This window comes from Schistocerca cancellata, chromosome 7, assembly GCF_023864275.1.
Source record: "Schistocerca cancellata isolate TAMUIC-IGC-003103 chromosome 7, iqSchCanc2.1, whole genome shotgun sequence".
Taxonomy (NCBI): domain Eukaryota; kingdom Metazoa; phylum Arthropoda; class Insecta; order Orthoptera; family Acrididae; genus Schistocerca; species Schistocerca cancellata.
Genome location: NC_064632.1, coordinates 397,424,416 through 397,438,649, shown reverse-complemented (window position 1 = coordinate 397,438,649; position 14,234 = coordinate 397,424,416). Strand labels below are relative to the sequence as shown.

The window sequence follows — 14,234 nt, the reverse complement described above, 5'->3', positions numbered from 1 at the left end:
AAGCGCCTGTAATGATTCCGGAACTACTTTAACACCATATAGAAACTAAACCGAATATTCAAAGCCAGTTTTCTGTGTAATCAGAGCTGCAGCTGGGATCTGTAGATCACTAAGCGTAACTGAAAGCCCACGACATTTAATGCTTAATATACAATTCTACAAAATTTTACTGTACAGTATTCGATGAGATTAGATAAGGTGTAAGGAATTTTCATTTGCTATTTTCACTTTGAAACTGTTCTTTTATGGTACTTTGTCGGTATGTATAGATTATATTCAAAAATTAAAAAGAGATATATTATCACAGTAATTATCCAATGTCTCGTTACACCGTTATTCACATTCCTCTTCAGTGATAGGTGCAACCGTCTCAATATTTTGAGTATTGTTCTACAATGACAGTCTCTTGATGTCATTAATACGTGACTGGCGACCAGAAGTAAAAAATGTTATTTGTCTTAGTTAGGATGAAATGAGGTTCTGAGGAAATTCGCTTTCCGAAAAATCGAACTCATTTTCGAACTAACGAAATTCCCATTCTTTTTAAGTCTTACCGGTTTTTCCAGTTAATTCCTTCTAAAAAATAGTGATAAATATAGATCTTTTACAAATAACACAAATTAGAGACTGAAACGCAACTAAACCAAATTTTTTTTTATGTATCAGAAAATTTCATTTTACCACTCTGTTGGTAATTACCCCCAGGTGGGGGCCGATGACTTCAGTTTCAACACGATACATCTACCAGTTCCTGAGAAAAAGAGATTTTAACAATCGGACGGACAGATACACAGGCGAATGGGCAGACAACAAAGTGATCCCACAGGGGTTCCGCTTTTACCCATTGAGGTAAGGAACTTTCTGGAACCGCGCGACCGCACCGGTCGCAGGTTCGAATCCTGCCTCGAGCATGGATGTGTGTGATGTCCTTAGGTTGGTTAGGTTTAAGTATTTCTAAGTTCTAGGGGACTGATGACCTCAGATGTTAAGTCCCATAGTGCTCAGAGCCATTTTTTTTTTTGAAGGAACTTTCAGAAATATATAAAAGGAGTTAATGATTGACAAAAAGGATAAAATCCTAAATTACACCTTAAATATATTGACTTCTAGTTTTCCCCTTGTGGCTACTGTGGGACCACATCCAACCCCACGATGGACTGCACTCTTCTTCTCCTCCCAGAATCTCTTCATCTTCTTTCTTCTGTTCTCACGCTATTTTCCCCAAGTTCTTCCATACCACCTTCGGTTTTCCGTTCCTCTGACGATTGTCTGTCCTTTTCCTGGATCCTTCTCCGTTTTTAATGCCTGCCATGTTGGTCGGTTTGTAATTCACCAATTTTGTTTCCTTTCCGCGACGATCCACAATTCAGACCAGTCATTTTTCAATTCAACAGCGCACTTGGTTCCTATGTTTTCTCTTGTCCCCCTTGTTTTTATTTCCAATACTCTTTTCGTCACTCTATCCATTTTGATCACATGTTCCAGAAATCTTCGCATTTTCAGTCTTATTTCTTCTAATACCGTCCTCATGCTCTGATATTGTTATTCCGTAGCTCTTCGCGTCTCTCATTTCCTGTTTAAGAGTACAATATTTTCCTTAGTATTTTTGTGACTTATTTTTCTTATTGGTCTGAAGATTATCTTCCAATTACAGGATGGCCCAGAAAGTATTTCATGGATCTTACGATAAGCGCCCCATATTACATCATCTTTTCCCAGGGCGGAAGACGTAAATTGGGTTGCCTATCTTCAGGTAGATGAGCTATTTTCCAAGACAGTGTAATTTCTGTATATACCTTGTGCAGTTCTCAAAATTAATTCGGCATTTAGCTCTCTTATTCACTGGATCCGTGAGGGTCGCAGTAAAGTTAGAGCCATTGCAGAAACCACTTCAATTGTCTGTACAGACCAGGGGTGCTCAATTTGTCGATGGCGATCGACCGGTCAGCCGCCATGACTTTATGAATCGATATTTCAAAATTTTTGTGCGAAATCTGTTTAAATGATGCCGTTTTGAAAATACCATGTGTTGACAATGAGTGTTTCGCAAGGTATTTGTAGACGGTATATTTGACAACAATGTCTCCGCCTCTTTCTTCTCCACTCCATCTGCATTTCACCGCTATTACTCGTGAACTGTAACTTTGCGCTTTGTAAAGGGAGGGTTACGCTGACTGGGGAGATCGCTCAGAGTTTGCTGCGGGATTTGACTTTTTGACAGCACAGTTACAGTGCATAATACAATCAAAACTGTCACATCAAAGCACATAATGGGATCAAGAAGCTGCAAAGAAGTATATTGCCAACCTGATAGCATTGCAGATAGTCTGAAAACAGATTTTCCTATTTCCAGGTAATAGAACCTGTTTTAGCTTTCATAGCTCAACTTTTCCAAGACGTAGACTTGGTAGATATTTCACGTAAAATGACTAATCTTTTCTCTTGTAGTCAGATTGAACTTGAAAAGGAAATAATTCGATTTCAAGATTACATTTTCTTAAAGTCAGAATATAATGAAAATAGCTTTCTAGATCAGAGCGCCTAAAAACCTACCCTATGATTGTAAAAGTAGGACCGTATGTTTTACTGTTTTTGGATCAACTTATCTATATGAGGCACGCTTTCAACCATGAACACAGTGAATGCTACGTGTAGAAGTAAATTGAGTGATCCTCATCTTTCTGATGGTGTAAGGTTCTCTCTGACGAATTATTCACCAGACTGTAATAAACTTGGCAATGATGTCAAAAGCGAAGTAGCTCACTATACTTGTTTTCAACGTTTATGCTCGGGTATAATTCAGTTTTTTCAAATGTCTAATATCTTGAAGATTGATAGTAGTGAAACGTCACCTTAGAAAATTATGAATGACTGTGCTGGTAAATCTCTACGTTATTTGATACAGAGACAGCTGAGTAAAACTGAACGTACTCAGACATCTCTCTCTTTACTTATTCTGATCATCAATAAACTGACACACAATATTTTTAGCGCAACGCAGTCTGACTTTAAATAATCCCTACAAAAGAATGGTCCTGACTAACAATAACCTATACCTTTCATGAATCACTCACCTCACAAAAATCTTCATTACTCGAACTGCTGCAATACAGCGAGCGCCAATACTGCCAGCTAAATAAAAGATTCAAACTACGGAAGGTACTAACTACTGATAGGTATAGTTAGCAAATGAAAGATTTTGATAGAGAGCAAACAATGTATTTACTTCAATAATCTTCAAAGGTCACCAAATATTTTTAAGTCCATGATATCCAGTCTTACAAATTTCCTCATTCTGACGGACACACGTCCATGTCGTCCGCTCTCAAAAGTTTGGCATCTCTGTCCCCACATCCACCACTGCTGGCGGCTCACCTCCAACTGCGCAACACCACGTGCTGTTCACATCCAACTGCCCAACACTACACAAGCGAATATTCCAACAATGAGTCCAACCAGCCGCAGATTGCACACAGAACAGTCAGTGATTTTTATACAGAGCGCTACGTATCATTACCAACATAAAAACCTAAACAGCCTACGTACAGTAGGTCTAAAACTTCTGATGGACAGAAAACTAACATGTATGTGTTGTCAAAATAGTCAATTTTGGATACGCTGTTGTTTTGTGCTTAAACTTTTACATATTCGTAACTCAGCATATCTGTAAATGGACTAAGTATCATATAGTAGATGCGAAACCTAAAAACGTAGAGCAGCCCTGGTATAGAACATTAAGCTTTAAGGAAACACAGGGGAACTCGATTCACTACGATTCATCTGCACTGGTGTCAAAGATTAAAGCAACAAACCGCTATTTCTCCGTCCTGTGTGTCTTTCACGACCTAATAAGAAAAACTGTCGACAAATGTCCGTATCGTAGAGTTCTGCACGAAAGATGGCACTCCAGTCAACGGACAGCCACGCCAACGATGACGTCAGCTCATCTGTCAAACGGGGTAGTTTTTGCCTGATAGTCCCACATCCACAGCCGCTGTGTATACCATCACAAACGGTGAAGTATGGCACAGAGAAGACTGTCTGCATTGGACGGCCATAGGAAGAATGGAAGCACGACAGTCGAAAACTGATGTGACCCGATGGCAAAATGTGAATCGTTCTCTGGTTTCTCGGATATGCCGACACTTTATAGAGACCGAAACTGTATCCCAAAACCAGGGCAGGGCCGATGAGAAAGAGAGGACCGTTATTGGGCTGTAAGGGCACGACGGTACCGAGTTAGTACTGAAAGGCAACTGGCATATGACCTCGCAGCGTCCACTGGACGTGTTGTATCGAGACAAACGGTGTACGGAAGGCTTCGACAGAGTGGCCTTTACTGTCGGAGACCTTCCGTATGTGCACCTCTGAGAATCTTCACAAAAGGGAACCTTCAGAATGGCGTCGTCAACATTACACTTCGGTGGTCGAACAGTGGTCAATATTCTTTTCAAAAATAAGTCCTGGTTTGGTCTGGCGAGTGATTCTCGACAGATTCGCACGTAGAGGGAGCGTGGAACACTGTTTCGGGACCCAAACAAGCAATATCGAAGAGGATCCCTAATGGTGTGATTATGGGTTATGCTGATCACTCAAACACCTCTAAATGAAACTGAATGGGTGAACAGGCGAGGTTTAACTGCTATCACGTATCGTGACTAGATTACTTTTGAATACATTATGGGAGAGGCAGTGATCAATGCCTTACAAATATTTACTATAAAAAACAATCTTGATCACGATTTATTTATCAAGGTGACCGGTTTCGACCACTACTGTGGTCATCTTCAGACCATTGAGTAGGAACCTCTTTCTGTTGGAGAATCACTACCACTCCAACAGAAAGAGGTTCCTACTCAGTGGCCTGAAGATGACCACAGTAGTGGTCGAAACCGGTCACCTTGATGAATAAATCATGGTCAAGACTGTTTTTAATAGTAAGAATCGTGACTAGATGTTGGGACCTCATGTGTGGTTGTTGCGAGATGTTGTGGGCCCTGACTTCGTACTGATGGACGACAATACATGACCTTATAGAGCACAGATGGTTGATAATTTCTTGGAAATGGAAGATACAGGACGTATGGCATGGGCTGCTTGCTCTACCTATTTAAATCTCATAGAGCATGTCTGGGATGCACTAAGGAGACGGGTTGCATCACTTCAGCATCCCCCAACCACTCTCAAAGGCTTTCGAGCAGCTCTGTAGGAAGAATGGGTTCAAAAAATGGCTCTGAGCACTATGGGACTTAACATCTGAGGTCTTCAGTCCCCAAGAACTTAGAACTACTTAAACCCAAATAACCTAAGGACATCACAGACATCCATGCCCGAGGCAGGATTCGAACCTGCGACCGTAGCAGTCTCACGGTTCCGGACTGACGTCCGTTAAGTTAAAAAAAAAACGAAGAACATTTTTGTTTACCGTATGCGTGTTGCAACTGTTTATATTCTGAATTCCTTACATTGTTTCTACTTTACTGTCATTTGTTCATATTTTTTGGCAAAATAAACGCTACCTTGCAAAATTTACATTTGTTGCTTCAATTTCGTACACCTGTATATCTTTCTGCCAGGTTTAGTTACGTGGTTCAAAGCTATCCTGACACTGGCTAGTTTCACCCAAACTATGTTTTTTTTATATACTCTACATCTACATCTACCTACGTGATACTCCACAAGCCACTTAACGGCTTGTGGCGGAGGTAGCGGAGTTAATGGTACCAGATTCTCGCAGCCCTATTCCAGTCGCAAACAGCGAGTGTGAAGAATGATTGTCGTAAGCGTCTGTGGTAGCTCTAATTTTTTCGTCGTGGTCATTTTGCGAGTTGTATGTGGGAAGAAGTAATATGTTGCCCGACTCTTCCTGGAAAGTTCTCTCTCGAAATTTCATAACTAAAACCTCTACGTAATGCTCAACGTCTCTCTTGTAACGACTGCCGCTGGAGTTTGTTAGGTATCTCCGTAACTCTCTCGGTCCGGCTAAACGGCCCCTTATCACGATACGCGCCGTTCTCCGTTGGATCTTCTGTATCTCTTCTATGAGTTCTGTTTGGTAAGGATCCCAGATCGATGAACAGCACTGACAAATCGCTCGAACAGGCGCCCTGTATGCCGCACTGTATGTCCCCTGTCAGTAGAGACTGTTCGCTGGAGACTGGGGCCGTGTACAGGAGGTACAGAAAGGTCAGACGCGGAGAAATGTCGCAGTCTAGCGTTCGCTGTGTGTAAACCGTTGGCGTGCTTAACTTTTCGAGCGGCATCAGATCTCGCATCGTCGGTCGGCGGCAACTGTTTGACGGCCGCCGCTCTGGGGCTCGTAAAATAACCAAATAACGACCTCCATTACGCGCGGCGCTGTTTCAGCCCCCTGGGAGAGGCTCGCGACTAAAGCACTAGCGCCCGCGCTTTGCCGCGTCGCTATTCCATATCAATTATACATCGCGTCTGTATCGTGCACCTATTCACCGGTCCGTTTCCTACCGCAGGCGGCAGCATTGCTGGACATAGATCGACGGTTTGCCCTATGAACCTAGTTAGAGCGTCTTGTGTGTGTTTATACAAACAGCAGGTTGAGGTCGCATGGGCACACCGCTACCACGAGCGGTTGTTTTGTATCATGAAGAGATCAAAGCTGTCTTTATCGCGTACACATTTTCTTTGGAAATGTTGTGTTGTGTGGGACACTCATTGTCTTTAGTACTCATCTGGAGCTTGAGAAATCGGATTTGTACTGAAGTACACTACGGGATTATTACTGAGCAATGACGTTAGTGGGCGTAATGTTAACTTTAGTGAAACCATGTCATATATAACAGATTTAAGTTATTGGAAACAGTAACATAAGACGTTAACTTTCAAGAGAAACTATTCGCATGAACAGTCCTGGAATGTGCTGTATTCGAGGAACAATATGTACTTATTTCAGTATTCGGCTAGAGAAACTGTTCGCCATCATCATCTTCGTGACTTGAGAACCCTTTTGTGAGTCTTGGCTCTGTAGAACATTATTCCATTCATCCATATGTAACGGAACATTCTCCTCTACTTTTTCTCAACAGTAGCTGTCGATAACAGTATTATTTTTCGAATTTTGGACAGGTCAGTACTATCTCAGTTCAATAAATGCCTGTGAGCACTATGGGATTTAACTTCTGAGATCATCAGTCCCCTAGAACTTAGAACTACTTAAACTTAACTAACCTAAGGACATCACACACATCCATGCCCGAGGCAGGACTCGAACCTGCTACCGTAGCGGTCGCGCGGATCCAGACTGTAGCGCCTAGAACCGCTCGGCCACTCTGGCCGGCTATCTCAGTTGCTTTTCTTAAAAACTGTCATACAATTTAATACACAGTATGTTATATTTCAAGCTAAAATTTATGAAAAGGAATTACTTTATAAAATATTTTAGTTGAGATGTTATAATCGATTAACACTAGTTCTGAACACACAGTTAAAACTGTTTTTTAGAAGCATTTGAAATTACGAAACATTTGCACATTTAAAATTTATATTATTAATTACGCAATCCTGTACTGTCTACCATGTTTATTTCTTAATTCATTTATGAAATAATAATCGAAATTAAAGCTGCTAGAAATTAATTTATTAAAAAAATCGTAAACCCTTTGGAACATTGTTATTTCCTCAGAGTGTGAGAGTCGTAAGCATGCTTCTGATGTGATCTGACGTATTTTCGTACATTTGAGCGAGCAATGTAATTTCGGCTTTGTAGATGTGAAAAATCAAAATACTGTAAAAATATACTAAAATGTGAGAAGATATATTTACGTAAAAAAAGGTTGCTGCTACAACGATGTTCAGCTTTATTTAGTTCAAACCAACCTTGAGGACCTGATATGACATTTTAACCTTCAATAATCAGACTCCTAGACAAGAAGGAGCCCACTCAACATAACAACCTAAGTAAACTTGAAAGTTTATTGCAATCTTCGCTCCTCTCATTGCTGAATGTGGACAACAGATGTAAGTATGAACGACGGGGTAGATTACACAGCTTAGTGAGTAACTTCGTCAATTCTGAATTCTAATTTTTCTTATGTCCTCTTTGACACCTTCCTTCCATCTTAGCATAATTCCGACATACCTACTTCAGGCACTTCGTTGAATATATCCTTTATAATTCTGTCATTAGCTCTCAGTAATGCAGCTGACAATGTCCGGTTCTACTTCAAGAGTAGTAAATTCACAGCAAAATACTTATGCCTCACGTGCTATCACGAAGATATCATTCATTTATGGTTATTACACGTTTTCCCCTGCTACAGAACAGTACAAACTTACTTTAACAATGCATAATTTCAAAGGCATCTCAGTTAAGATAAACTTTCTAATGGAATAAATGTTAAAACATAAAGAGGAATATGAGCTGCTTGACATCTACATTGGTAAGGACATACTAGTCGAATAATCGAAAGTAAGATTTCTCCTGCTAGGATACAGGTTTAGAAAGAATGTTCGAAGCCAAAACGATATCAGAAGTGGATCAGTACAGACAAGGAAACCTTCCTTCTATGAAACAGCTCTACTGATACCATATATTCATTGCCACTAAGGAAGAAGTATGTGGAAGTGTATGCAGAGCTCCAACAGTTTGCCGAGGTCTAAGTGGACCATAGTTAATTTCCATGTTCTGCAATGCCGCATTTGTAGCCGTCGGACGCCCGTTATTATGTGACATATAAAAGAACATTTAAAGAACAATTGAGTCACCAAGACTTCAAAGACATACGCAGATGAAATGGTGAAATAATAGTTATGCTCACTATTGGGCTTACTACGTAGATTTAATGTTGTGTTCTTCAGTCCAAAGACTTTTTTGATGCAGCTCTCCATTCTACTCTATCCTGTAAAAGTCCGTTCATCTCCGAGTAACTACTGCAGCATACACCCTTCTGAATCTCCTTACTGTACTCATCTCTTGGTCTCCCTTTACACTTCCCTGCAGTACTAAATTTGTGATCTCTTGATATCTCAGAATGTGTAGTACTAACGGACGCCTTCTTTCAGTCAAATTGTGACACAAAGTTTTTTCTCCTCAGTTCTGTTCAGTACCTCCCCATTAGTTGCGTGTTATTTAATCTTCAGCATTCTTCTGTAGCACCACATTTCAAAAACTTCTATTCTCTTCTTGATTAAGCTGTTTGTCTGTTTTTCGTCCAGTTTTCACTTCCGTTCTTGGCTACACTCCATAGTAAAAATTTCCTAATACTCAAATGTATATCCGATGTTAACACATTTCTCTTCTAAAGAAATGCTTTTCCTTCCATTGTCAGTCTACAGTTTACATTCTGTCTACTACGGTCATCATCTGTTACCTTGCTGCCCAAATAACAAAACTCATCTCCTGTGTCTCGCTTCCTAACCTAATTCCCTCAGCATCACCTGATTTCTTCGACTACATTACATTACTTTTATTTTGCTTTTTTGTATGTTCATCTCCTATCCTCTTCCCAAGACACTGACCATTCGGCTCAACTACTCCAAGTCCTTTGCCGTTCCTGAATGAATTAGAATGTTATCGGCTAACCTCAAAGTTTTTATTTCTTCTCGCTGAACTTGAATTCCTGCTAGTAATTTTCCTTTGTTTTTTTACTGCTTGCCCAGTGTACATACTGAATAATATCAGAGATAGGCTACAATCCTGACTCAGTCCCTTCCCAACCACTGCTTTGCTCTCCGCTCATCGACTTTTCTAACTGTCTCGTTTCTGTACAATCAGCTGCCTTACCTATACGTAAGTGAAGTTCAAAAAGTCTCTCCACAGTGCCATTATGATTGTTAGCCGCGCGTGCCGTATGCCGCAGTGAATATACCGAAATGAAACTCAGTGAAATAAAGTTATTAATTTATTGAATATTCATTTTTACTTACAAATTTTCACATTAAATGTTGAAAGTGTCCCCTTAGTTGTTGAATACACAATTCAGTTCGTTTAATCATGTTTCCAAACACAACCTAGCTATAACATTTCTTCTGTAACAGAAGCAGTGAAAGTGGATATTGCAATTTTCAATGCATCGATGGATTTTGGACGGTTTTTATAGGCAATTGCTTTCGCTTTATTGTTTCGCTGAAAAATATGGAACCCACAATCCAATGTCTAGAAATTGCAATGCAAACTCCTATTTTCACAGAATGAAGTGGGTCCTCGTGAATACACAATGGATTTGCAGTACTCCACATACGAGAATTTTGCGATTTCATGTACGCGGATAAATGAAACCACGTCTCTTCAGTGAAAAATTTTGCGTTAAGAATATCCTTCCATTTTGTTGAACGAAATTTTTGAACCATTGACAATAATGCAGTCTCTTGCCATGATCAGTATTTTTCAGTTCTTGCACGACTGTCAATTTGTATGGGAAAAGTTCTAATATTTTCCTTACAGCCGTGTGGGCCGTTCCGACACTAACATCGATATCCTGGGCGAGTTTTCTTACTGACTTGTTCGGTTTCATGGACACATTATCGGAAATATCGAGTAGTTTATCCTCAGCCAAAACGCTAGGAGTACCAGTTCTCGGTGCATCTGTCACTGCACCCGTACTTCGAAATTTGTTAGTCAAATCTCGCACAGTATGGCGATGAGGGAGTGTTGTCTCCGGGAAAACTGAATTAAATGTTTGACGAACTGAAACTGTGTATTTACCGCCAGCTTTGAACATTTGTTCGTTCTTCAATAGTTAGCATTTTAACAGTGACACAAACGAACAAAGTAACCAAACTTAAACGTTCACGTCAACACGTAACGACGCACACCAACGATACTACTGACGCTGGCTGAGATATACGAAACAGTGGAATGTTGGGAGGGTCCACTAGAAGGGAACTAACCCAGGCAGGCGAATAATCATAGGGCACGCGAGGCTAACAATCATACGGCACTTCAGAGAGACTTTTTGAACACACCGTATCATATCTGAAGCTCTTATGTATTCTTGACCTTTGCAGCATCGGTGATCAAACATACAGTGGGTGTTCCAGCTATAAAATATTGTAGGATAAGGGCCAGGGGATGAAAAACAGTTAGGTTGTGTGTGTGTGTGTGTGTGTGTTTGTGTGTGTGTGTGTGTGTGTGTGTGTGTGTGTGTGTGTGTGTGCGTGCGTGTGCGTTTAACAGAACCATTAAAAACGGTGGAATGCAAATCAACCTTCACAAAATGGGGTGACAGCATTTTCGAACACATTACTACTTCTCTACAGGGAAAAGAATTTATGAGAGAAATTTTTGAACTATGTATAACACGTTCCTCCATCCCCTAAGTAATAATATTAATAATAAGACACCAGTTTGAGAGGAAAGAGGCAGATATTGATGAAGATCAGAAAAACGAGATTCGAATGTAACGGGCGGCATGTAGCAGTTTTGCTAGCTGCCTGTGTGCTCATTAAATTTCGATGATAGTGGTGGCCGCGTAACCCGTCTTGCGGCGCCACTAGATTCTTAACAATAGGACTCCAAATTAATGAAATTCAGTACTTGTTAAGCAGTCCTGATGACAAGTACAGCACTAATTCGAACGAGAAATTTAAAAACCATACTTCATGGCGAGAATCTACTTCCGAATGGGTCAGGAAACCATGTCTTCGTTAGTAATTTTTGCTATCCTACTTATAATTTAGCCAAATATTTTGTTTCTGTCCTCAGCCCTTATGTTAGGAAATATGAACATCATTTATCCAACTCGACTGATTTTATTCAACGGTTGAAGTCTTTATGCCTTGGAACATCTGACCTTTTAGTTGGTTTTGTGTGGTTTCTCTTTTCACCCAAGTACCTTTGGAAGTGTGCTTGTTGTTAATTGGTTAACTTTTGGATGATAAAACTACTGAGCTGTGTCGCCATATGTTGAAATCGACGCATTTTTTAGTTAATGACTAATTTCTTGAACAAGCTGATGGTGTGGCTACGGGGAGCCCTGTTTCCCCTATTGTCGCCATTATTTTTATGGATGATTTTAAAGATATCGCACTCAGGACTTCTTTTCTTCAACCTAAATGTTTCTGGAGATTCGTGGATGATATTTTCATTGTTTGGCCACATGGAATAGAAGCTTTTAAACGGTTTTTAGATCATTTTAACTGTCTTTATCCACGCAACAAATTTTCGATGCAAATTGAAAAAGGTGGCAAATATGCTATTAAAAGTGTTAGTTTGCCTTTGGCCAAGACTAGAGCCCTGTTTGGATCTGTTAAAGATGATTTGCGATTCAGGAAGTCTGGAGTTCATAAAATTCCCTGTCATTGTGGAAAGGCCTATATAGGACGGACTATACGCACTGTTCATGACCGATGTGTGGAACACCAGTAAATCATACGTTTGCTCCAACCTGAAAAATGGCCGTCGCCGAACACTGTCTCAATGAAGGGCATAACATGTCGTTTAAAGAGACGCAAGTTATTGCTCCGGCTTCTCGTTACTGGGATTGTGTGCTTAAGAAATCTATCGAAATACGATTATCTGATGACATTATTAATAGAGATTAAGGTTTCCTTTTCAACATGTGGAAAGCTATTTTATATGATATAAGACAACAACGATATGCTTTTCGACCCGCTACATCTTAATATGCGATTTATCACTTTCTCCAGTTTCCACCGCCGGCGGCGCTGCAATTCTTCGCTTCGCAGGGGGCAGCTCATCCACTTCTCGCAGTGGCCTATACCTGGGTTATAAAGGAGCCGCTGTTTCTGATGTTCAATCAGTTCCGGCGTGATTGTGTACTCAGCGATCGCACCGGAAGATGGCGGTCAGACGGATCGCTGAAATATCGTGTAGTGAAGACGATCGCATCCGGCAACATACCCGTGAATACCAAAACATGTCTACATTAGTTTTATTGTTTGAGTGCAGTGTTTTCTCCGGTAAAAAGTAACTACTGTAATCAACTTCATGGGGAAGCTGTACTGAACCATTCAGCGGCTTTTGAGGAAATAGGGCGTGGGCGACTCCTTCATTCAAATTGGCCATTCTGAAGTCACGCCAATAGGACCCCCAAGCGAATGAAAGACATTCGTCCATGGCAGCAAGGCCGCAAAGCCAATTTGAATCAAACGGCTTCTTTCTTCAATGATGCATGCCATCTTCGGACTTTCTGAAGAAAAATTTTTGGCAGATACGACAACAAACCAAGGCCGACAATTATGGTTCATATACGAAGATGGTATCTGTTCTTTTGGACATAGCCGGCCGGAGTGGCCGTGCGGTTCTAGGCGCTGCAGTCTGGAGCCGGGCGACCGCTACGGTCGCAGGTTCGAATCCTGCCTCGGGCATGGATGTATGTGATGTCCTTAGGTTAGTTAGGTTTAATTAGTTCTAAGTTCCAGGCGATTGATGACCTCAGAAGTTAAGTCGCATAGTGCTCAGAGCCATTTGAACTAATCTTTTGGATATGTCCGAAAGAACAGATGCCATCGGTGACCATGCAACTCTCTTAGAATGAAATGATTATTAAATCAAGACCCTAAGCTGTCGACAGGCGTTGATATACATCAACGGGGACAGTTGAAAATGTGTGCCCCGACCGGGACTCGAACCCGGATCTCCTGCTTACATGGCAGACGCTCTATCCATCTGAGCCACCGAGAGCACAGAGGATAATGCAACTGCAGGGATTTATCCCTTGCACGCTCCCCGTGAAACTCACATTCCCAATTTAATGTCCACATCTTCATGTAGTTAAGGCTAACCGGCAATTGACATCTTCATGTAGTTAAGGCTAACCGGCCATTGACCGTCGTATTCTGTGCTGGATGCACACGCGTTGCCCGATCTCTTACGGGACTCGGTAAGATTGTCTGCCGCGAGTAATGAGTGTAATGGGCAGGGGCAGTACGAGTGTAGTGTGTGGACATTAATGTTGGAAATATGGATCTCACGGGGAGCGTGCAAGGGATAAATCCCAGCAGTCGCACTATCCTCTGTGCCCTCGGTGGCTCAGATGGATAGAGCGTCTGCCATGTAAGTAGAAGATCCCGGGTTCGAGACCAGGTCGGGGCGCACATTTTCAACTGTCCCCGTTGATGTATATCAACGCCTGTCGCCAGCTTAGGGTCTTGATTTAATTATAATTTCAATCTAGGTTCAGGTTTACATATCAGCTTTGCAAGCAGCAGCTGCCTCGTTGCCTCTGGGACGAATGGAAGACTCTTTACACAGCATAGTACGGAGGGCAGGCTATCGCAGTGCTGACCAGGATTATAAT

At 41.2% G+C, this 14,234-nt stretch overlaps 1 non-coding gene across 1 annotated transcript; it reads right to left on the bottom strand.

Annotated features, from left to right (window-relative positions):
* Positions 1-13,545: 13,545 nt before the first annotated feature.
* Positions 13,546-13,619, bottom strand: Trnat-ugu (transfer RNA threonine (anticodon UGU)). Its single transcript has one exon. It is a non-coding gene; the product is annotated as a tRNA-Thr (tRNA).
* Positions 13,620-14,234: the final 615 nt, after the last annotated feature.